General features: G+C 40.7%; 1 protein-coding gene across 3 annotated transcripts in view; it reads right to left on the bottom strand.

The window, feature by feature from the left end:
* Positions 1-23327, bottom strand: part of LRRC25 (leucine rich repeat containing 25) — an 80012-nt gene extending 56685 nt beyond the window's left edge. For 2 of the 3 annotated variants that reach the window (XM_073686389.1, XM_073686391.1), the window contains exon 1: positions 23174-23327. The gene's annotated coding sequence lies outside the window, so the exon portion shown is untranslated. The remainder of the gene's footprint in view (positions 1-23173) is intronic. The other variant, XM_073686390.1, reaches the window with a different exon arrangement.
* Between the last annotated feature and the right edge of the window lie 240 nt (positions 23328-23567).

The raw sequence follows: 23567 nt of genomic DNA, 5'->3' as shown, positions 1-23567 counted from the left end.
TCTTTTGTCAAAAGGCTGTTTACAGATATGGCAGCCTTATATAAAAAGCAGAGTAACGAGGCTGTGATTAGCCTGTGTGAGCATAAAAAATAGAGACAGCAGACAAATCCAAGAATCTGCTGATTGGTGCATTGATGGAGCAGGACACAGAGCAGTGAACCGTGGAACCTGGACAAAGTGAAAGCCCAACTCAGAGACGCCAAGCAATGGCCTGGAAATAACTTCTGGGGGTACCAACAATGCGAGTTCAGAGGCGAGCAGGGACTTTTATTTGCATATTGCCTTACAATAGCTGGGAGAATGTGATTCCAGTATGCACCTGCAGCTTATTCTAAAGTGCAAACAGGCGCAAGAACGCCAAGCCAAGAGAGATTTCCAGCTTATGATAGCCCAACTACCAAGGGGGTAACAGTTTTCCACTACCCTATTTCCAGGATATAAATCAAAGGAGACTGCGCTTGGAAAACTTCTCTGTGATGGAGAAAGATGGAGACTTAGATACTTTTCTTCGGGGGGTTTGAAAAAACCTGCAGGCAATACCATGATCAGTGGGCACAGTATTTAACTCCAGGACTGAAAGGCAAAGCCTTGGAAGTTTTTTCTGACCTTTCACCAGAGCTAGATGGGGACTATGACTCTATAAAAGAGGCTTTGGTAAGGAAATACAACCTCCCCCAGAGGTGTATTGGAGAAAGTTCCATAATCTACAGTGGGGATCAACTGACAGCTATGCGGATGCTGTGAGCATCTTAAGGACCACGTTCCGTCAATGGATCTGAGGACTGTCTGTTACCAGCTTTGAATAACTATAGGATCTTATGGTTAAGGCTCAATTTCTCCACACATGTCCCATGGATGTACGACAATTTGTGTGCCATCGAGAGTCAAAGACTGTTTATCAGGCTGCAAAGATTGCTGACTCTTATGCAGCCAACAGGATGCCAGAAGCCCAGAAGCCATTGGGATTCAGTTGGAAATGAGGCAATCCAGTTGGGGAACCCCCTCTCCCTCTTCCAGCTGGCTCCCAGAGCCTTCTACATCTACTTCCTCTGGGGCCCCTGGGATGAGCCATTATTTTAATGATACACGTTGCTACTTTACGTGTAACAAAGTGGGACATGTTAGTGTTGCTTGTCCTGATAGGAAGAAAGGCCCCAGTATGACCAACAAGCCACAGGAGCCCTCACCTTTTGTCTTGTTTGTGGCTGGCTCTGATGTGAGGAATAATGAGAACTGTCAAACTGTCACTGTGGGCAATAAAGTTACCACTGGCCTCAGAGACACCGGAGCACAAGTAACTCTGGTGCGTTCAGAAATGGTGACCCCTGCGGACATAATTCCAGAAAAGACTATGTCTGAAACCAGAGTTGGGGAGGGTCACCCTGCTGTGCTTATGGCATGTGTGTATCTGGACTGGGGACCAGGGAAAGGACTGAGGGAAGTGGGTGTATCAGACACCATCCCTACCAATGTGCTGCTAGGCACAGACCTGGGCAGGATGTTATGGCACTATGTCCTTTTGATTGTCTGACAGTGATATAGATTTCGAGGACTCATCACCCTGTGTGTTTGAAGAGTGGTGGCAGCATTAAGTTGGGGTGTTCTGAATGTGTTGGGGTTTGCTTTATGCTCATTTTATAGCCTAAAACAGAGGTTGAGAGCTGGATTGAGCGAGAGGAGATAGATTAACCCGTGCAGGCACATTCCACGTTACATGCTGAGAAGTGTGTACATGACAGTTATATACTTAATCTCCTCTATATTTCAGTACAGCATCATGGAAGTAAATGGCACAAAAAAAACATGAAGGGAATACCATTATTAAAATGGCACAAACGAAAATACATGACATTAATAGATTAATTAATAATATCATATTCATAATTAATATTAATTCCTTTCTGACATGGGACATATCCATATGTAACTGTGGCCTGGTACTTATTGGCCAGGGACATATGGATACGTCCAGGCGATTTTGCCGCCGGGTGTCAGCTGATGCTGACAACCGGCATTCAATGCCAGGAGCGGTGCAGAATAAAGCAATGCAAAGATAATTATTTTTTCAATAAAATAGTTTTTATTGTGTAAAAGCACAAAACATAAAAAACATATAAATGTGGTATTGAAGTATTTGTACTGACCAGAAGAATAAAGCTGCTTTATCAATTTTACTACACACAGAAGGGCATAAAAAAAAAATCTATTCCTGAATTGTTCTTTATTCTGCCTCCCAAAAATCGGAAAAGAAAGCGATCAAAAAATGTGCTCAAAAATGGTACCAATAAAAACGTTAACCTGTCCCCAAAAAATAGGACCTCACATGACTCTGTCGGCCTAAATATGGAAAAATTATAGCTCTCATAATATGGCGATGTAAAAAACAGTTTTTGCAAAAAAAAAGTGTCTTTTAGTGTGTGACAGCAGTCAAACACAAAAATCTAATATAAATCTGGCATCACTGTAATCGCAGAATAAAGTCGTCTAATCACTTATACCGCAATAGGAACAACGTAAAAAATAAATAAAACCAATTCTTCACCTGCTGTTGATTTGTTAATTCTGCCTCCCAAAGATCGCATTAGGGCTCGGCTCACATATATCCTGCGGTGAGCGCTTACACCAGGGTTTCCATGTAAATCTCTGAAATATGTTAGTCAGACGCAACCCCAGGCAGAAGATTCCCTATAACAGAGCAGATGGAGGCACGGTGTACGCCGTCTGGCATATGATCTGGCAGTGTCCATCTTTTAGGCATGCATAAAAGCGCCGTCGGCCACAGTTTTGTGCACCGCTGAAAAAAAGGACACCGCTGAACAGAGGTCAGATGAAGTCCAGAGTAACTCTGCTGCCTCATTGTTTCATCTGAATTACATCACTCAGAGATTTAAATTGAAACCCCAATATCATTGCTCAGTGTAGCGCACAGAATAAATGGGAACATTTCACATAACAGTTTGGATCACAATACAAGCTTCAACTCAATCCAAAAAAAAGCAAGTCCCCAGCTCAGGTTCGTCATCTGTTAATGGAAATATAAGGGGCTTCCACGTTACTGGCAGCACAATGGCTCTGGAAAAGCGAACTGCCGCTTTCCCCCCAAAAGAAATTCAGCAAAGTCTATGCTCCCAAATCCAAATTCCCCCTTCCTTCTGGGCACCAGAGTGCTCCTAAAGCAAAGTTAGCGTCCACATGTTTGGCATTTCTGTAGTGATGAGAGCCCACCTAATTTACGGGTGCATGTCTCCAGAAGCATGAGCTGGGAATAACGTACTGGTCACTTCAATGTACTGGTCACTACAACGGAAGTTTTACATTTTTACTCAGCAAACATTCGCTGCTGCTTGTTTCTGGAAAACACCCATTTAGCTAAAAATACCACACCAGTAGATAAATTCCCAAAAGGGTATAATTTCCAAAGTGGGCTCACTTGAGGGGGGATTCTGCTCTTCTAGTACTTAGGTTCTCTGTATATGGAGTCCGCAAACTATTCTAGGAAAATCTGCGCTCCAGGAGGCAAATAGCGCTCATTCCCTCTGGAGTCTCGCCATGTGACTAAGCACAGCCACATAGGGGGTATTTCTACATTCAGCAGAAATTGTGTGACAAATGTTGGTGCCATTTTTACCCATTTCCCAGTTTGAAAATGTAAAATCTGGGGCTAAAACAAAACTTTGGTGATAAAAATGTAATAATTCTTTCTTCACCACCCAATGGTGTAAAATTCTTTGAGGCACATGTAGTGTCAACATGCTCACTGGACCCCCGAGATAAATTCATTAAAAGGTATAGTTTATAAAAGGGGGTCTCTTATGTGGGGGATTATTCTGTTCTAGCACCTTAGGGGCTCTGCCAATGTGACATGGCACCGTCAAATCTGTCCAGCAAAATATGAACTCCAATATGGCACTCCATCCCTTCTGAATTTTCTCATGTGCCTCAAAACTAGTTTTCAACCACATATGGGGGCCATTTTCTTCTGCTATCCTTGTGGAAATTAAAAAATTGGGGGCTAAAACAACATATTTGTGGGAAAAATATACCACACATCTAAATAAGTTCCCTGAGGGGGTCTAGTTTCCAAAATGACATCACTTGTGGAGGTTTCCATTGTTTAGACACATCAATGGCTCTCCAAATGTGACATGACACCTGCAGACCATTACATCAATGTCTGAGTTCCAAACAGTCACTCCTTTTCTGAGCTCTGCCATGTGCCCAAAACAGTAGTTTACCCAAATATATGGGGTATCAGCATACTCAAGAGAAATTGAACAACAAATTTTGGGGTCCATTTTCTCATGTTACGCTTGTGAAAATGTGTTCACCACACATCTAAAATAAATTCCCTGAGTGGTCTAGTGGAGTCACTTGTGGGGTGTTTCCACTGTTCCTTCCGTTCCGAGCCCTGCTGTGCGCCCAAACATTTCCTCCACATTTTGGGTATCGGCATACTCAGGAGAAATTGCACAACAAATTGAACAGTGCAATCTGTTACTCATATGAAAATGCAAAATTTGGAGATAAAAAACATTTTTGGGGGAAATATGTGAAATTTTTATTTTCATGGCTCAATGTTATAAAGTTCTGTTAAGCACCTGGGGGTTCATGGTGCTCATCATACACCTAGATTAGTTCCCTGAGGGGTCTAGTTTTCAAAATGGTGTCACTTGTGGGGGGGGTTTCCACTGTTTAGACACATTGGGGGCTCTACAAACTCAACACGGCGCCCGCTAATTATTCCAGCAAATTTTTCTTTCAAAGAGTCAAATTGGCACTTCTTCCCTTCCGAGCCCTGCCATGTGCTCAAACAGTGGTTTTTGCTCACATATAGGGTATCGGCATGCTCAGAAGAAATTTCACAACACATTTTACCATCTATTTTTTCCTGTTACCCTTGCAAAAATAAAAAAAATTTGGGTCTAAACTAAAATTTTTGTGAAAAAAAGTTAAATGTTCATTTTTTTCTTCCACATTCCAAAAATTCCTGTGAAGCACCTGAAGGGTTAATAAACTTCTTGAATGTGATTTTGAGCACCTTGAGGGGTGCAATTTTTAGAATGGTGTCACTTTTGGGTATTTTATGTCATATAGACCCCTCAAATGAGATGTGATCCCTAAAAAATGTTTTTTTTTAAGGGCATAAGAATTCAAAGTTTGAAAATTGCAAATTTCACAAATAAATGCAAGTCACATAGAAGAAATTTTACGACAAACACATTTTACGACATTAAGGTACAAACAGCCTTCTGGGTAAATGGGTTAATAATTAATATTAATTAATTGCTAGCAAAGGAAAAGTGTCTCTTACAATCAGGAGTTAATGCACTTAATAAAATACAAAACACAGAAAAATGCACAGAAGACCAAGGATATGTACACAAGTGGAGTATTTGCAGCAGATTTTTTCTGCAGAAAAATACAGAGTGTTGGCAGGAATAGGTTGAGTAAAATATGTGCGTTCTTAATGTTTTTTTGCTTGAGCTTTTTATTAGTTTTTAAATGAGCTTTTTCTTATTCATTTGAAGGTGAGAAATGCTGCAAAAACAGTAAAATAATTGACACTGACATTTTTGAAATCTCATTGCTGGTACTGTAAAATGCTGCATTTTTTTCCTTTGGCAAAAACGCATTGTAAAAAACAAGCCCTAAACACCAGGCTCCAAATGGGTTTTCTGGGCTTGAGCTAAATTTCTGCAGCTCTGAATGATGAGAGAAGTTGTCGAAAATCTAATTGACACATGGTACACTCAATCTGGCAATTTAAAAAAATCCTGACAGTATGCGAAGCGCACTAGAGTAACTGGAATGACTGCAGTAGTTTAGTTTAAGCCCAATTACCCTTTTAAAAAAATACCAGTGGGAACAACCCACCTAAGTCGTAGGTTTAATAAATACTTTGATATCTGTGATCCAATGTACTATTCTAAAAAAATCCAGATTTTTCTTAATATGTAAATGAGTTGTTAAAATCTATGGGCTGGAAAAAATCAAAGGAGCATTACCAGTGTGTGACAGGTAAGGACTGACAGTCTGCTCTCCTGATCTACATGCCTCACACTGGCAATGCCTCCTCTCATTTAAAATAAGCTCTGGAGGCAGATTATTGGGGAGATCTATGTCCTGCTAATAGCCCTGAACAGCTCATTTACATATAAAAAAAATGTGGATTTCTCGGGAAAAAAACCAGTGGATTACAGATAACAAAGTATCATTATATTCAACTTTCTATGAACTACATGCCCATAGAGATCACTTAGTAGGGTTAATCCAACTGATAGATTCCCTTTAACCCTTTTCATTGGCTCTATCTTGTCACCTATTTATTACAATTTAAACAGAGAAATATATAGAGAAATCAAGTTTGTGTGTCTGAGGCGCTCAGCCATGTCCCAACCCTCCTCTTTAGTGCTGTGGGTGTGGGTACAGTAGAACCCTCTTTGATGTACACTTTATGCAATAGGATTAAATAAGATCACTAAGCCATATGTATGTATACAGTATATGTAAATATACATATACAGGTGCTTCTCACTAAATTAGAATATCATCAAAAAAGTACATTTATTTCAGTTCTTCAATACAAAAAGTGAAACGCCTATATTATATAGAGTCATTACAAACAGAGTGATCTATTTTAAGTGTTTATTTCTGTTAATGTTGATGATTATGGCTTACAGTCAATGAAAACACAAAAGTCATTATCTCAGTAAATTAGAATAATTAACAAAAAACACCTGCAAAAGCTTCCTACGTGTTTAAAAAAGGTCCCTTAGTCTGTTTCAGTAGGCTCCACAATCATGGGGAAAACTGCTGACTTGACAAATGTCCAGAAGGCAGTCATTGACACACTCCACAAGGAGGGTAAGCCACAAAAGGTCATTGCTAAAGAAGCTGGCTGTTCAGAGTGCTGTATCCAAGCATATTAATGGAAATTTGAGTGGAAGGAAAGGATGTGGTAGAAAAAGGTGCACAAGCAGCCTTGAAAGGATTGTTAAGAAAAGGCCATTCAAAAATGTGGGGGAGATTCATACGGAGTGGACTGCTGCTGGAGTCATTGCTTCAAGAGCCACCACACACAGACGTATCCAGGACATGGGCTACAAGTGTTGTATTCCTTGAGTCACTCATGACCAACAGACAACACCAGAAGCATCTTACCTGGGCCAAGGAGAAAAAGACCTGGACTGTTGCTCAGTGGTCCAAGGTGTTGTTTTCAGATGAAAGTAAATTTTGCATTTCATTTTGAAATCAAGGTCCCAGAGTCTGGAGGAAGAGTGGAGAGGCCACAATCCAAGCTGCTTGAGGTCTAGTGTGAAGTTTCCACAATCAGTGATGGTTTGGGGAGCCATGTCATCGGCTGGTGTAGGTATACAGTGTTTTATCAAGACCAATGTCAGCGCAGCTGTCTACCAGGAAATTTTAGAGCACTTCATGCTTCCCTCTGCCGACAAGCTTTTTGGAGATGGAAATTTGATTCTACAGCAGGACTTGGCACCTGTCCACACTGCCAAAAGTACCAATACCTGGTTTACACACAACAGTATCACTGTGCTTGATTGGCCAGCAAACTCGCCTGATCTTAACCCCATAGAGAATTTATGGGGTATTGTCAAGAGGAAGATGCGAGACACCAGACCCAACAATGCAGATGAGGTGAAGGCTGCTATCAAAGCAATCTGGGCTTCCATAACACCTCAGCAGTGCCACAGGCTGATCGCCTCCATGCCACGCCGCATTGATGCAGTAATTGATGCAAAAGGAGCCCCGACCAAGTATTGAGTGCATTTACTGAACATACATTTCAGTAGGGCAACATTTCGGATTTTAGAAACATTTTTCAAGCTGTTGTTATAAAGTATTCTAATTTACTGAGATAATGACTTTTGTGTTTTCATTGGCTGTAAGCCATAATCATCAACATTAACAGAAATAACACTTGAAATAGATCACTCTGTTTGTAATGACTATATAATATAGGAGTTTCACCTTTTTTTATTGAAGAACTGAAATAAATTAACTTTTTGATGATATTCTAATTTTGTGAGAAGCACCTGTACATACAGCAGAGCTGCAGCCTGCCTGCAGGCAAACATAAAACTTATTAGCAGGATATTACCTCTTTGTTCTCTGCATCAGTACTACAAAATTAACTCTGGATTATGCAGAAAAGGTTGCAAAGAGACAAACTACTTTTTATTTCTTGTTTATTCAATTGGGCATTGAGGGGAATTTAAACTACTTGTGAACAGGCGTTGTTAAAAATGTTCCCAATTATCTTGCAATGTAAGTAGGCTGCTTATAACCCTATTAACGAGCACAACACTTGTTCATTGGGTGAAACGATCCTTTTTGCAGGGCACAGGATCATCATTCTCAGCAGTGCATTGTCCTGTGTAAACAGGACTCGCACTGACAAGGACTATGGCAGCATATGCACACAGAACAATCTAGTGTAGGTCACTCAATGTGCATTGTTTACTTTGGTCTGCCTTTGTAAACACTCAAATGAACGTCGATTGGTAAAAGTTTACCAATCGCAGTCATATTGTGCCGCTGCTTGTTCCGTGTAAATAAACCTTAACCACCTTTTTTAATTTTTTTTATTTCATAAATCAATAGTACCTTTAAAAAGAATAATACTTCATACTATATCTTATCTGAAAAATCTGCTTCTTTCTCTGCCAGGACTAATCATGTTCAAAATTCTCAATTCCTGGGTAGAACCTGTATTCAGTGAAGAAAGATTGTGACATTATTGAGATAGGAGAATACAGTTGCTATTGATAGGATTTTCTGTAGAAGGAAGGAACTAGGCAGAGTTCTTCCATCCTCCTCCTTCTCCTGTCTACGTAGAATCTTATTTGTAGCAGCTGCCATCTCCTATCTCAATAATGTAACAAGCTGTCTTCACTGAATACAGATTTCACCCAGGAATTGAGAATTTTGAGAAAAAATGATGAGCAATGGCAGAGAAAGAAGCAGATTTCTCTGAAAATATATCTTAAGTTTTTTTTTTTTTTTAATACTATTGACTTGTGAGATAAAAATAAAACAGCTACTCTTTTAACCTTTGCTTCTCAGTTTAGTGTTCCCTATCAAGCTCTCTGACAGATTAGAAACATAACAGTTTGCCTTTTAAAAGAAGTACAGTATCCTCTCTCTCCTAGCCTGACAGTGATCTGAAGCATGAAAAAGTGAATAAATCATATGTTTCAATCCCTTATTTGCCATAGGTCACCTGGGCAAAAAAAACCCTCCCCTTCTACCATAGGCTAAAAGATAATAAATCCTCTATAACCTTAGCCCAATTTTAATTATTATGAAATATCATAACCCTGTAGTTTGGGTTGGAAAAGTACACATTTGAACACTGTAAAAAGAATGATATTGAAAAATTTCGCAAGCTTTGACCCACATCTTTTCCATGATACTAAACTTACAAAATGCAGTATTGTGCATGTACATTCCTCCAACAGCATAGCAACATTCTTCCTGTTGCTCAAAATATGTCACCATACTATGTGCAATACTTGTGTAAGAAAAGAAAGACACAACAGTATTTTTCCTATTTTTGCAATAAGCTTAATGTAAAAATTACCTACCAATACTATAAAAAAACTGTATGTTTCAATTCAGCACATTAATGGGGAATTCCCTATAGTTAAAAACAGCAAGTTAAGCAGTAATATTCTAGTGAAAAGAGAATGAGAGAGATTTGCGTGTTCACAGTCAAACACAATGGGACATACAAGTGCTTCTCACTAAATTAGAATCTCATCAAAAAGTTAATTAATTTCAGTTCTTCAATACAAAAAGTGAAACTCATATTATATAGAGTCATTACAAACAGAGTGATCAATTTCAAGTGTTTCAAGTGCCACAATTCCAGACCTCATGTGGCTGGAGTGTGTCAGCAGTTCCTGCAAGATGAAGGCATTGAAGCTATGGACTGGCCCGCCCATTCCCCAGACCTGAATCCGATTGAGCACATCTGGGACATCATGTCTCGCTCCATCCACCAACGTCACGTTGCACCACAGACTGTCCAGGAGTTGGCGGATGCTTTAGTCCAGGTCTGGGAGGAGATCCCACAGGAGACCATCCGCAACCTCATCAGGAGCAAGCCCAGGCGTTGTAGGGAGGTCATACAGGCACGTGGAGGCCACACACAATACTGAGCCTCATTTTGCCTTGTTTTAAGGACATTACATCAAAGTTGGATCAGCCTGTAGTGTGTCAGCAGTTCCTGCAAGATGAAGGCCTTGAGGCTATGGACTGTCCAGCCCGTTCCCCAGACCTGAATCCGATTGAGCACATCTGGGACATCATGTCTCTATCCATTCACCAACGTCACGTTGCACCACAGACTGTCCAGGAGTTGGCGGATGCTTTAGTCCATGTCTGGGAGGAGATCCCACAGGAGACCATCTGCAACCTCATCAGGAGCATGCCCAGGCATTGTAGGGAGGTCATACAGGCACGTGGAGGCCACACACAATACTCAGCCTCATTTTGACTTGTTTTAAGGACATTACATCAAAGTTGGATCAGCCTGTAGTGTGTTTTTCCACTTTAATTTTGGGGGTGACTCCAAATCCAGGCCTCCATTGGTTAATAAATTTGATTTCCATTAATGATTTTTGTGTGATTTTGCTGTCAGCACATTTAACTTTGTACAGAACAAAGTATTCAATGAGAATATTTCATTCATTCAGATCTAGGATGTGTTATTTGAGTGTTCCCTTTATTTTTTTGAGCAGTGTATATTCCATGTACGGGAATTCAGAGGTGTATATGCCATATGCTCACCGCTATCGTTCCGATAACTAATTAGTGAGAACAGCCTGCGGTCCCCTCGGTTGATCGTCGGTCAATCGTGTAATTGTCCGAACGATAGTGGGCAGCAGAGAGCTGTTCGCCCCAAAGATCACAGTAGCTGGTCTCTGTGATTATTAGGGATCATAAATCCCTGACATCCAGGCCTGTTTGAATTTCGCCAATGACTATCTGGATGTTCCAGAGGAGGCATGGGAGAAGGTCATGTGGTCAGATGAGACCAAAATAGAACTTTTTGTTATCAATTCTACTCTCTGTTTGGAGGAAGAAGAAAGATGAGTACAGCCCCAAGAACACTGTCCCAACCGTGGATCATGGTGGGGGAAATATCATACTTTCGAGGTTCTTTTCTGTAAAGGGGACAGGCTGACTGCATTGTATTGAAGGGAGGATGGATGGGGTCATGTATTGCAAGATTTTGGCCAATAACCTGTTTCCCTCAAACTTGGTCAAGAAGTGTGTGAAAACTTGGTCAAGAACTACTGGAAACGGCTGACCTCTGTAATTGCAAATAAAGGTTTATGTACCAAATATTAAGTTCTGTTTTTTTATTGTATCAAATACTTATTTAATGCAAAAAAAAATGCAAAATTAATTATGTAAAAATCATACAATGTGATTTTCTGCATTTTTTTTAGATTCTGTCTCTCACAGTTGAAGTGTACCTACGATAAAAATTACAGAGCTCTCCATTCTTTGTAGGTGGGAAAACTTGCAAAATAGGCAGTGAATCAAATACTTATTTTCCCCACTGTATATGAGGAAGTCAACAGACATACAGGTGCATCTCACTAAATTAGAATATCATCAAAAAGTAAATTTATTGCAGTTCTTCAATACAAAAAGTGAAACTCATATTATATAGAGTCATTACAAACAGAGTGATCTATTTCAAGTGTTTATTTCTGTTAATGTTGATGATTGTGGCTTACAGTCAATGAAAACACAAAAGTCATTATCTCAGTAAATTAGAATACTTTATAACAACAGCTTGAAAAATGTTTTTAAAATCTGGAATGTTGGCCTACTGAAATGTATGTTCAGTAAATGCACTCAATACCTGGTTGGGGCTCCTTTTGCATCAATTACTGCATCAATGCGGTGTAACATGGAGGCGATCAGCCTGTGGCACTACTGAGGTGTTATGGAAGCCAAGGTTGCTTTGATACCAGCCTTCACCTCATCTGCATTGTTGGGTCTGGTGTCTCTCATCTTCCTCTTGACAATACCCCATAGATTCTCTACGGGGTTAAGGTCAGACGAGTTTGCTGGCCTATCAAGCACAGTGATACTGTTGTTTTTAAACCAGGTATTGGTACTTTTGCCAGTTTGGACAGGTGCCAAGTCCTGCTGGAGAATGAAATTTCCATCTCCAAAAAGCTTGTCGGCAGAGGGAAGCATGAAGTGCTCTAAAATTTCCTGGTAGACGGCTTTGCGGACTTTGGTCTTGATAAAACACAGTGGACCTACACCAGCAGATGGCATGGCTCCCCAAACCATCACTGATTGTGAAAACTTCACACTAGACCTCAAGCAGCTTGGATTGTGTGCCTCTCCACTCTTCCTCCAGACTCAGGGACCTTGATTTCCAAATGAAAATTGGAACTGTGGGACCTTGTGGAGTGTGTCAATAACTGCCTTCTGGACATGTGTTAAGTCATCAGTCTTCCCCATGATTGTGGAGCCTACTGAAACAAACTAAGGACCCTTTTTAAATGCTTAGGAAGCCTTTGCAGGTGTTTTTTGTTAATTACTTTAATTTACTGAGATAATGACTTTTGTGTTTTCATTGACTGTAAGCCATAATCATCAATATTAACAGAAATAAACACTTGAAATAGATCACTTGGTTAGTAATGACTCTATATAGTATATGAGTTTCACTTTTTGTATTGAAGAACTGAAATAAATTAACTTTTTGATGATATTCTAATTTAGTGAGATTCACTTTAGGTGTTTGCTCAACAGTTGTTCATCTGAAATCTATTTCATGTGTATGGACAGCTTAAAGGGAGTATGTCAGAAAAGAATAATTGTTCAAACCAAGTACAGGCCCCAGAGTGGCTAAAAATTTAAATGCACCGTCGCAACTACTTGATTTCCATTTATTTCCACCCTTCCCTGTTTCTGTAAAGCCAAAACTGTCAATCACAGAAGAGACGGGGTGAAGAAAGAGGGAAAACAAGAAGGTGGGTAGGTGCACTTAAATGTTTGCCCAGTCATTCTGTGCTGACACACTCCCTTTAAGAACCACTATGTACCACCATTTACTATAGAAAAGAAATAAACATTACACAAAAGACTCCCAGAGGAGTATTTTAAGAAAGAGGAAACCAAAGAACAAGACAGAGAAGGTTCAAGGAGGAAGAGAAAATGCAAAAAGCAAGAAGGGTTAAGGAACATTTTAAAGAGGTTTCACATCTTTAGAAAAGTCTATCCTACCGGATCAGACAGTATTAAAAAACACAAAGATAGTACACATCGTTCCTCGGTTTAGCGCTGGTTAAGCGGTGTCCAAAGAACACCGCAAGGCAGGATTCAAGTACGACACAGCAGGCGAGGAGGAAGAAACAAAACTCCGGCTTTATTATGTACAAAGGGATTATATGCTGGGATATGAGAATAACAGTATTTACAAAGATAATATTAATAACATGTATATAGGAAGATATAACTGAAGCGAGTTACAAAACTATGCTCCAGCTATGGCAATGAAAGCTCAATGCAAACAGTACAAATCAAGTTTCACAAACTACTCTAGGCTAATTCTCTATCTGGCTTTCTGCTAATCGGGCCACACTGCTACAGCGTCCTAGCTAAAGAAAACTACACTAAACCCTAACACAGTTCACCACCATTGAGTCACTCACAATTGTGCTGATCAGACACAGATGGTAGCCGCGCTTGTTCCTGGTGTAACTGAGCCGAATGAGTTCACTTGAGTCCTTTCTCCTGTATATTGGATCTCCTTCCTCTGCAGGCAGGCAAATCTTGTTTCACTTTCACTGTTGAGAACTGGCTGGCACTCTGTGTTGTCTGTTACCTCATGTCACCAGTCTTCAGGAAAACCGTTCTTCAAAAAGGATGAATTTCTCTTCTCTTTGACACAGTCCTGGCAACAAATCTTGCTATAGTCTGTACTCTTATCTTTCCAGAGATTAACAGTTTCTTTTTATAGTTTCTCCTTATCAGGGAACCAAGGAGTCTCTCTGTATTCTCAGACACACACAGATCTCTCTGCTTCCTGGTTCATTTCCCTCTCTCAGCACACACCAAGAAGCCCGAGAGGGAAGGGGGGGGGTCGACTACTCCAAAAGCAGAAAACCCAGAGGGGAGCATGGTCTCTTAAAGCCGCAGTGTCAATCAATGTCCAGTAGGGCTGACCCCCTACACTGGCTCCCCACCACTGCTCCAGTGTCTATGTTTTGGCTGCAGTGGTGACATTACGACAATGTGTTTGGCCTGTGCCATCAACAATTGCAAAACCACTGAACTCAAAGATTAGCTGCAGCGATGAAGTGCGCTTTTGTCATGATGTCACTACTGCAGCCTAAACACAGACACCGAATCAGCAGTGGGAACCCGGAACTGGATCGAGGGAACGTGGGTGCTATCTCTAATTTTTTTTTCACTATTGTCTGATGGGTTGAAATCTATTATCTAAAAGTGACACACCCAGTAAGAAAAAAGGTGGAGAACAGGTCCACTAGTAGGATCTAAAATGAATATGGTGACATGAAAGGGATGACAAGTGGAAACCTTGCAAGGCTGCCAGCTACATTTGTGAGCAGGCTGATAATAACCACCAGCCCAGCCATTATTGGAGGAGCAGTGTTGGTTATCTTTTCTTTACCAGCAAAAGCAAGTGGAGTAATTTTTAAAAAAGACAGTATGTATAACATCAGAGTATGCATTGAATACTCCTTCCTTGACAGGTTAGTCAAACCCGAGTAAGGTAATTAGCGGCTGGGCTAGACCAAGTGCTGCCAATAATGCATACAACTGAAGGACGGCGCAGCAATAGTTAGAGGATACTGACATTGGATCACAGCTGAGGTTCCCAAACCTTAGTAGCAAATCATACTCAGTTATGCTATTGTCCTATTTAGTAAGTTAGGCCACAGCCCCACTATTACTATTTGGTCAGTATTCGGTCAGTATTTTTTTATCAGGAGTGGGAGCCAAAACCAGGTGAGGAACAATCAGGGAAAAGGTATAATAGATACAAGTCACCAATTCTGCATTTATCACCCACTCCTGGTTTTGGCTCCCACTCCTGAGAAAAAATACTGACCAAATACTGATAGTGGAGCCGTGGCCTTATTGTGGACTAGACAATGTCTGCATTCGGACTTCTGATTAGTTCTTCCTGACATGTTTAATAGAGCAAGGAGTTTTATCAGAGCAGCTCAGAGAACTGTATAAAAGGCGCCAAAGGCACAAATGTGCATCACCTGCTAGACTAGGCTACATCCTCTTGTCCAGAAAACTTGAAAAACCTCAGAACATTTGAAAGCAAATGGTGGTGGTGTTTTTGGCATCTTTTACTCTTTATTTCTATTGTTATATATGCCTTTTTGCTTGCATTTCACATTTTACTACCCAATGGTATCACAACCTTTCTGTGTTAGAACCTTGCTGTTAGGTTTTTTTTCCTTTGCTGGTCACATGACCTTGTTGGCCTATTTAATCCTGCTCCGCCCTTCTGGCTTTGCTGGACTTCATTGTATATCTACTTTCTAGCTAGCCTGTGCTCTGTATCTAACTCTGTTAGTTTGCTTGGTCTACGGACCTCTATGTTCTATCTATTTTGTTTGTTCGTCTGTCTGCTACTATTTCTGTTAGGAGGTGTCCCATATTCCTCCCAGTCCTTAGTACTTGTAGGGATTCCCTCCTCACATCTATAGGTCTCCGTACAGACTAGATTAGGACTTTAGCAGGTCTGATCGCAGGATCAGGTTCCCTGTTACATCGTAGGGATTCAGCTGAGTCTTATAGTAGGGACAGATCTCCTCTCTTTCCTTAGCTTTGGTAGCAGAACATAACAGTAAGTCCAGCCTGCAAATTCTCTAAGGAAAGATTTTTTTTTTTTTTTTTTGTTCCATCATGGTGTCGGTTCAGGATTTGGCTAAACACCTGCAGGGACTCTCTCTGGAAGTGGCCGAGCTCCGTCAGCACGTGAGTAACTGTCCTGGAGCATATTTCTTGGAGCCTAAGGTATGTTTGCCGGATTTATTTTTTGGTGAACATCGAGAATTTTTTTCATTTAAAAATGCTTGCTTATTGTATTTTCGTTTGAGACCCAAGTCCTCTGGGGATGAATCCCAGCGCGTAGGGTTCATAATGTCACTTTTGCGCAAAGAGCCTCAGGAGTGGGCCTTTTCTTTGCAACCTAGTGATACATGCTTCAGATCAGTGGATAGTTTTTTTTCTGCTTTAGGACTATTATATGATGATCCTGACCGTGTGGCATCAGCTGAGACTGAGTTGAGACGTTTAAAACAAGGATCAGGTAATGTCGAAAAATATTGTACTCATTTTCGTCGTTGGTCCACTCAAACAGGGTGGAACGATTCTGCTCTGAAAAGTCTATTTCTTGCTGGGCTCAGTGAAAGGGTTAAAGACCTGCTAATTGCTTATCCTACACCTGAGGATTTGCAACAGGCTATGCAATTAGCTATACGGGTGGATAGAAGACTGCGTGCTAGGGTTAATGAGAGCAAATCCTCTGCTATGTCAGTTTCTGGTTATGATAATGTGTGTACTAACAGTGGTGAACCGATGGAGATTGGATCGGTGGCACCTCGCTCTCAAGAAAAAGACCGTCGTTTTTCAGAAGGCTTGTGTTTCTATTGCGGAAAATCTGGTCATTTGATTAAAGGCTGTGAGCTTCGTATGAAGAAAGAAAAAAAAATGGTCAGTCACGCCCGTATTGCCTGTTTAAATTCCAAGGGTATATTTTTAGCTGCTTCCACGATTGCTCAGGAAAAATTAATGGAATTTCGGGTGTTTGTTGATTGCGGGTCTACACTGAATGTAATTGATGGGGGATTCGTGGAAAAACTCAATTTAAAACCTGAACCTTTATCATCCCCCATTGCTGTGGTTTCTGTGGATGGCTCCCCTTTGAAGAATATTACTCTCAAGGTCAGTGAATTTCCTCTCACTATTAATGGTGTTCACCATGAGAAATTGGATTTGGTAGTGTTGAATAACTTGCCTTCTCCAGTAATATTGGGTTTGCCCTAGTTAAAATTTCACAATCCTGTACTGGATTGGTCTACCAGTGAAATTAAATCCTGGAGCCATAAATGTTATGACAAGTGTTGTAACGGGCGTATTGCAGCTTTGGATAGGGGAGAATTGCCTGTTCCTATTCAGGATTTTTGGAGAGTTTTTTCTGAGAAGGAATCACAGGTTTTGCCTCCCCATAGAGACTATGATTGTTCTATTGAATTTGTCCCTGGAGCGACTCTTCCTAAAAGTCGTTTATTTAACCTTACCATTCCTGAGAGGAAGGCTTTGGAGGAATACATACAGACAAGTTTGGCCGCCGGTCACATTAGGCCCTCTAAGTCTCCTGTGGCGGTTGGATTTTTTTTTGTAAAAAAAAAGGACGGCGGTTTACGTCCTTGTCTGGATTTTCGTGAGATTAACAAAATTACGGTACGCAATCCTTACCCACTGCCATTGATTCCTGATCTGTTTAACCAGTTATTGGGGGCCAAGTGGTTCTCTAAAATTGACCTTAAGGGGGCATACAATCTGTTGCGCATGAAGGAGGGTGATGAATGGAAGACTGCTTTTAACACTCCTGTGGGTCATTTTGAGAATCTGGTTATGCCTTTTGGTCTTACTAATGCTCCTGCATTTTTTCAGAATCTGATTAATGACATCCTTAGACCTTTGATCGGTAAAAATGTGGTTGTGTATTTGGATGACATTTTGATTTATTCGCCAGATCTGGAGTCTCATTGGCGGAGCGTGCGTGAGGTATTACAGTTATTAATGGACAATTCGCTTTTTGCTAAGCTGGAGAAATGTGAGTTCGCTGTACAGAGAATTAGTTTTTTGGGCTACATTATCTCCAGCAAAGGTTTTGAGATGGATCCGGTTAAGGTTCAGGCTGTGCAGGAATGGCCTAGGCCTATTGGTTTGAAATCGATACAGAGGTTTTTGGGTTTCGCCAATTACTACAGAAAATTCATAAAAAATTTTTCTAGTATTGTCAAACCTCTGACTGATCTCACCAGGAAAGGTGCTGATGCGGTTCAGTGGTCTTCTGAGGCCATTGAAGCTTTTGTGTATCTCAAGGAGAGGTTCACCTCTGCTCCCATCCTTATGCAGCCTGATGTTACTAGGCCGTTTTTGGTTGAGGTTGATGCTTCCTCTGTGGGGGTTGGCGCAGTATTGTCTCAGGATAACGGGGATGGATTACATCCCTGTGCCTTTTTTTCAAAAAAATTTTCGGAGACTGAACTGAATTACGATATTGGTAATCGGGAATTATTGGCTATTAAACTCGCATTTGAACACTGGCGCCACTTCTTGGAAGGTGCGGAATTTCCCGTTCAGGTTCTTACGGATCATAAAAATCTGATATATCTTGATGCTGCCAAGCGCCTGAATGCCCGTCAGGCTAGGTGGGCACTGTTTTTCTCGCGGTTTAATTTCTCCGTTACTTACATCCCTGGTACTAAGAATGTTAAGGCGGATGCCTTGTCTCGCAGTTTTTCTCCCATAGTCGGTGCTGAGAAAGAGGAAAACATTTTACAAGAAGGTGTTGTGATAGCTGCTTTAGACTCCGTTTTGGAAGATGAGATTCTTAAAGCTCAGGAGAATGCCCCATCTAACACTCCTCATGGGAGGTTGTTTGTGCCTGGGACCTTTAGGAGAGATTTGTTTGTTGAGTGTCACGAATCTCGGTTGGCAGGTCATCCCGGAATCTCTGAGACCAAGAGACTGGTGGGTCGCAGTTTTTGGTGGCCTGGATGGCAGAAGGAAGTCATTAAGTGGGTGCGCCAATGTACTATATGTGCTAGATCTAAGTCCTCACATACTCCTGCTGCGGGGTTGCTTTGTCCTTTGGAGGTCCCCAGTGCTCCTTGGACACATTTGGCTATGGACTTTATAACTGACCTTCCCTCCTCTGAGGGTTTTACTGTCATCTGGGTGGTCGTGGACCGTTTTAGCAAGATGTGTCACTTGGTTCCCTTCGTCAAACTGCCCTGCGCTAAAACTCTCGCTAAGGCCTTTGTCAAGGAAATTGTCAGACTTCATGGCGTTCCTACTGACATTGTTTCTGATAGGGGTCCTCAGTTCGTGGCTCGTTTTTGGCGTGCCTTTTGTGACAGGTTGGGAATTCATTTGTCGTTTTCGTCCGGATATCATCCTGAATCTAATGGCCAGACAGAAAGGAAAAACCAGGATGTTGAGCAGTTCTTGCGTTGTTTTGTGGCAGACAATCAAGAGGGGTGGTCTGAGTTTCTGCCACTTGCCGAATTTGCTCTGAACAATCATAGATCTTCTTCTGCTGGTTGTTCGCCTTTTTTTTTGTTGTTCTGGGAGACATCCGTCGTTTGGGTCGTTCTCCAAGTTGGGATCTGCCGTGCCTGAGGAGGAGAATTTTTCCGGTGATTTGGAAAGAGTTTGGACGGATGTGCGTGGTAATCTTCAGGAGGCCAACAGAAAATCTAAAGACTACTTTGATAGGAAACGACAGGAGGTTTTGTTCGCTGTTGGTGACATGGTTTGGTTGTCCTCTAGGAATTTGCGGTTGAGGATTCCTTCTAAGAAATTGGGTCCCAAGTTTGTAGGGCCCTTTAAGGTGCTTCAGGTTGTCAACCAATCTGCTGTTAGGTTGGAGGTTCCTACCTCCTGGAGAATTAATCCGGTCTTTCATGTCTCTCTGTTAAAAAAAGCTGTTGTGTCGGATGGTGACGCCTCTGCCTCTGTTCCTCCGGTGGTGGAGGACGGGGAATATGAAATTTCTCGCATCCTTGACTCTAGACGGTATAGAGGTAGTTTGCAGTATCTTGTGGCCTGGAAAGGTTTCGGACCCGAGGATAACTCTTGGGTGAGGTCAGATGATGTTTCCGCGTCCAGACTTATCAGAGCGTTTCACAGGAGATTTCCTGATAAGCCTGGTCCTAGGGGATCCGGAGGATCCTCTTAGAAGGGGGGGTACTGTTAGAACCTTGCTGTTAGGTTTTTTTTCCTTTGCTGGTCACATGACCTTGTTGGCCTATTTAATCCTGCTCCGCCCTTCTGGCTTTGCTGGACTTCATTGTATATCTACTTTCTAGCTAGCCTGTGCTCTGTATCTAACTCTGTTAGTTTGCTTGGTCTACGGACCTCTATGTTCTATCTATTTTGTTTGTTCGTCTGTCTGCTACTATTTCTGTTAGGAGGTGTCCCATATTCCTCCCAGTCCTTAGTACTTGTAGGGATTCCCTCCTCACATCTATAGGTCTCCGTACAGACTAGATTAGGACTTTAGCAGGTCTGATCGCAGGATCAGGTTCCCTGTTACATCGTAGGGATTCAGCTGAGTCTTATAGTAGGGACAGATCTCCTCTCTTTCCTTAGCTTTGGTAGCAGAACATAACATTCTGTCTATGACCTGTCCTAAATCTAAGCATGTCATTGAACAACTAAATTTACAAAGACACCATAAATGACTGTGATAACTACAGTCCAAAAAAAGATACAAATTCCCCTGCATTTTTCTTTATAGAAGTTACAATCCTCAGTTTCTTCCTTTGTAGTCAGTAATTGACCCACTAGCATTATTTGTGCTACCAATTAGCACTGATGACTTCTAGAAAATACATACACTGAAACACCACTGGGTATGTTATTAATATTTATGACCTTTCCATTCATTATTGGTGATTTCTCACATCTTTTAAATATTTAGAAGTCGCATTGCCATTATTTTAGGGGTTTCTAGGATTAGAACGAGCCTGCATTTTTCCAGAAACATTGACATCTTTGTCTATAGGTTGCGTCCAGAAATATAGCTCAGACCAATTTATTTGATTAGGGATGAGCTGCAATATTAGATAGAGCAGATGGAACACGAATGAAGTTTCTGGAGAAATAGTCAAAACTTGACTTATAGAGTTTTGACTTTTCAATGATGGCTAAATCCATTTATCTCAAACATTTAGCCCATATGCCTCTTTGGCATACAAATGTGGTAAATTCCCTATTCATATTACGGCAGGATATTTGAAATTTGGCCTTTAAGAGAAGTTAAAAGGGATTACAGTTTACCGTACAATACATTCTTATGAAATTCTTATGACATTTGCTCATGACTCATTAAAAATATAGATCAAAGCATTACCACATGCAGTCACAAAAAATGATCACATGCTCTTCTCATCATCGTTTTAGTCAAGTTTGTTTCTTGGCTTTCTGTATTTAGACTTATGTTACATGGGTTGTCCATTATTTCAACAACTCCTTCTCAATTACTACTGTATATTGCCCCATTTAAAATGAAAACAACCCGTATTCACCTCTGGTGCCTCTCGCGAGGCTCGAACAGCGAGCCCTGTAGGTAATCAGCATTCACTAATGGGCCACTTCACCCTTACTACATTGAAACTGCCATCCAGAGGAAGTGAGACAGTAGCAGTTCTGGTTTCTTCTAGATTTCAGTTTCGTCAAAGTAAGTGAGACTGAAGTGTTTCATTAGTGGCCAGTGATTGGCTGCAGGTCTCCCGTGAAATAGCAACCTGATGCAAGCTCCAGGAGAACCAGTGCCAACATCACTAGAATGGCGCCTGCACTGGGTGCAAGTGTAGGCTATATTTATTTTACATGGGGGAATATAGTAATTGAGAAGGGGTTGTCCAAGGAGTGTATAATCCCTTTAAGATATATCAAAAAAAGGGGTATACTGGCAGAATTATTTTGTAAATATGTGCTGAAGTATGATGAAATATGCATTATGTACACAATAGTTACTGATCAATACCAGATATAATGAGGTCACCAATCGGTAACTGCTGTGTACTTAATGCATCAGTGTTAAAGCTCAAGGCCTTGATAAAAGCTGCAGGATTTGTACTCATACTCAATTCAGTACACTATTTATATTATTGAAATAAAATGCCAATATCTTAAATACAATATGTCAACTGATTTATCTGAGAGCAGTATCAAGTATTGTCAAAGACCCTGATTACAAAGATATATCACCTATTTATTAGTGTTAACTTGAGGCAAATGGTTATATCTGCTCAATGCTCTATTCACTAGTCCCCTCTGCTGATTGACAGTCTATCGTCTGCCACTCAATTCCAACTGACAGTCTCCTCCCTATACGCAGTATAATGCCACGGCCCCACTATCAGTATTTGGTCAGTATTTTTTTTCTCAGGAGTGGGAGCCAAAACCAGGTGAGGAACAATCAGAGAAAAGGTATAATAGAAACAAGTCACCAATTCTGCATTTATCACCCACTCCTGGTTTTGCCTCCCACCCCTGAGAAAAAGAATGATCTTAATTCTTTTAAGGCCTCATGCACATGACTGTGTTTAAACACGCAAGTGAAAAAAAAATGGTACTGGTGTCATCAGTATTTTAGATTCATATGTCATAAGTGTTTGGTCCATGTCTCCATTTTTCCTAATGTTCTTCACATATGAATAAATAAATATAATATAAATAACAAAGCTTCTCCCATCTTTTGCAATGTTAAATAAGGACAGCACACGGATGGAACGCTGACGCCATCCATGTCCTGTGCGTGTTTTTCACAGACTTTTAGGCTTGTATTGTCACTTTTTACCTGTGATACCCCAAAAAACTGGACAAGTCTCTGTGAGTTTTGTATGGACATGGACACTGTCTGTGAAAAATCAGACATGTAAACAGCCCCATAGACTATAATGGATATGTGTTTTATCCATGAAAAATATCGGGTAAAAGACGTACGCGCAAAATGGACATCTGAATGAGGAATAAGTGTGATAACCTTCTTTTACAAGTTAACAAGATGGTGCGTTTGTCGTTCATGATAACCTTTGCTATCATAAGTCCTCTCTCCTCCTGTGTCAGTTGCTGACTTGTATTGTTCAAATTATTCCAATTGTTAGTGCTATGTATACCCCTTTCACATGTAAAGCGCCATGGAATAAATGGCGCTATAATAATAAGTCGGTATATACTTAATCGGCTGAAAAAAATAGAATCCCCTTGACAATTAGCATAACAATCAATTTGACAAACATTTTGTCAAATAAAGTTTTCCATAGATACATAAAACACAACCAGCAGTTATTCATACCTAGTAATTTCTGTTCAAATATACATTACTAACCTATTAAGTTGTAGCTGTATTTCTTTGCAGTATCGTACCGTAGGTTTCAGTTCTGCCTCTTTTACAGGTACAGCAAATGGAGTCCACAGTGGTCTGTATGGCCACTGCATACAAGAGTGACAAAGTAAAGTGAATTATTGCTAATTCAGTACAAGACTCCAAAAAAAAGGAAGCAGAAACTGTGGTATTTCAACATTAACTTCTTCTTTTAACACAGGATATGACAGATCCAGCAATGCCACTCAGTATTCACCTTTTAGAAGAAACTCACTTTGTTTTAATGTCTCATCAATGTAAATACTTTAATGCCAAAAATGACAAAATTATTCTCGGAGTGATACCTTTATTGGCTAACCAGAAAAAAATATACAGTATATATATGCAAGCTTTCAGA

Source organism: Phyllobates terribilis, unplaced genomic scaffold, assembly GCF_046119375.1.
Source record: "Phyllobates terribilis strain yellow unplaced genomic scaffold, ASM4611937v1 Scaffold_1__5_contigs__length_1240528914, whole genome shotgun sequence".
Lineage (NCBI taxonomy): Eukaryota > Metazoa > Chordata > Amphibia > Anura > Dendrobatidae > Phyllobates > Phyllobates terribilis.
Note: the sequence above shows the minus strand (reverse complement) of the source record. Positions and strands in the feature narration are given on the sequence as shown.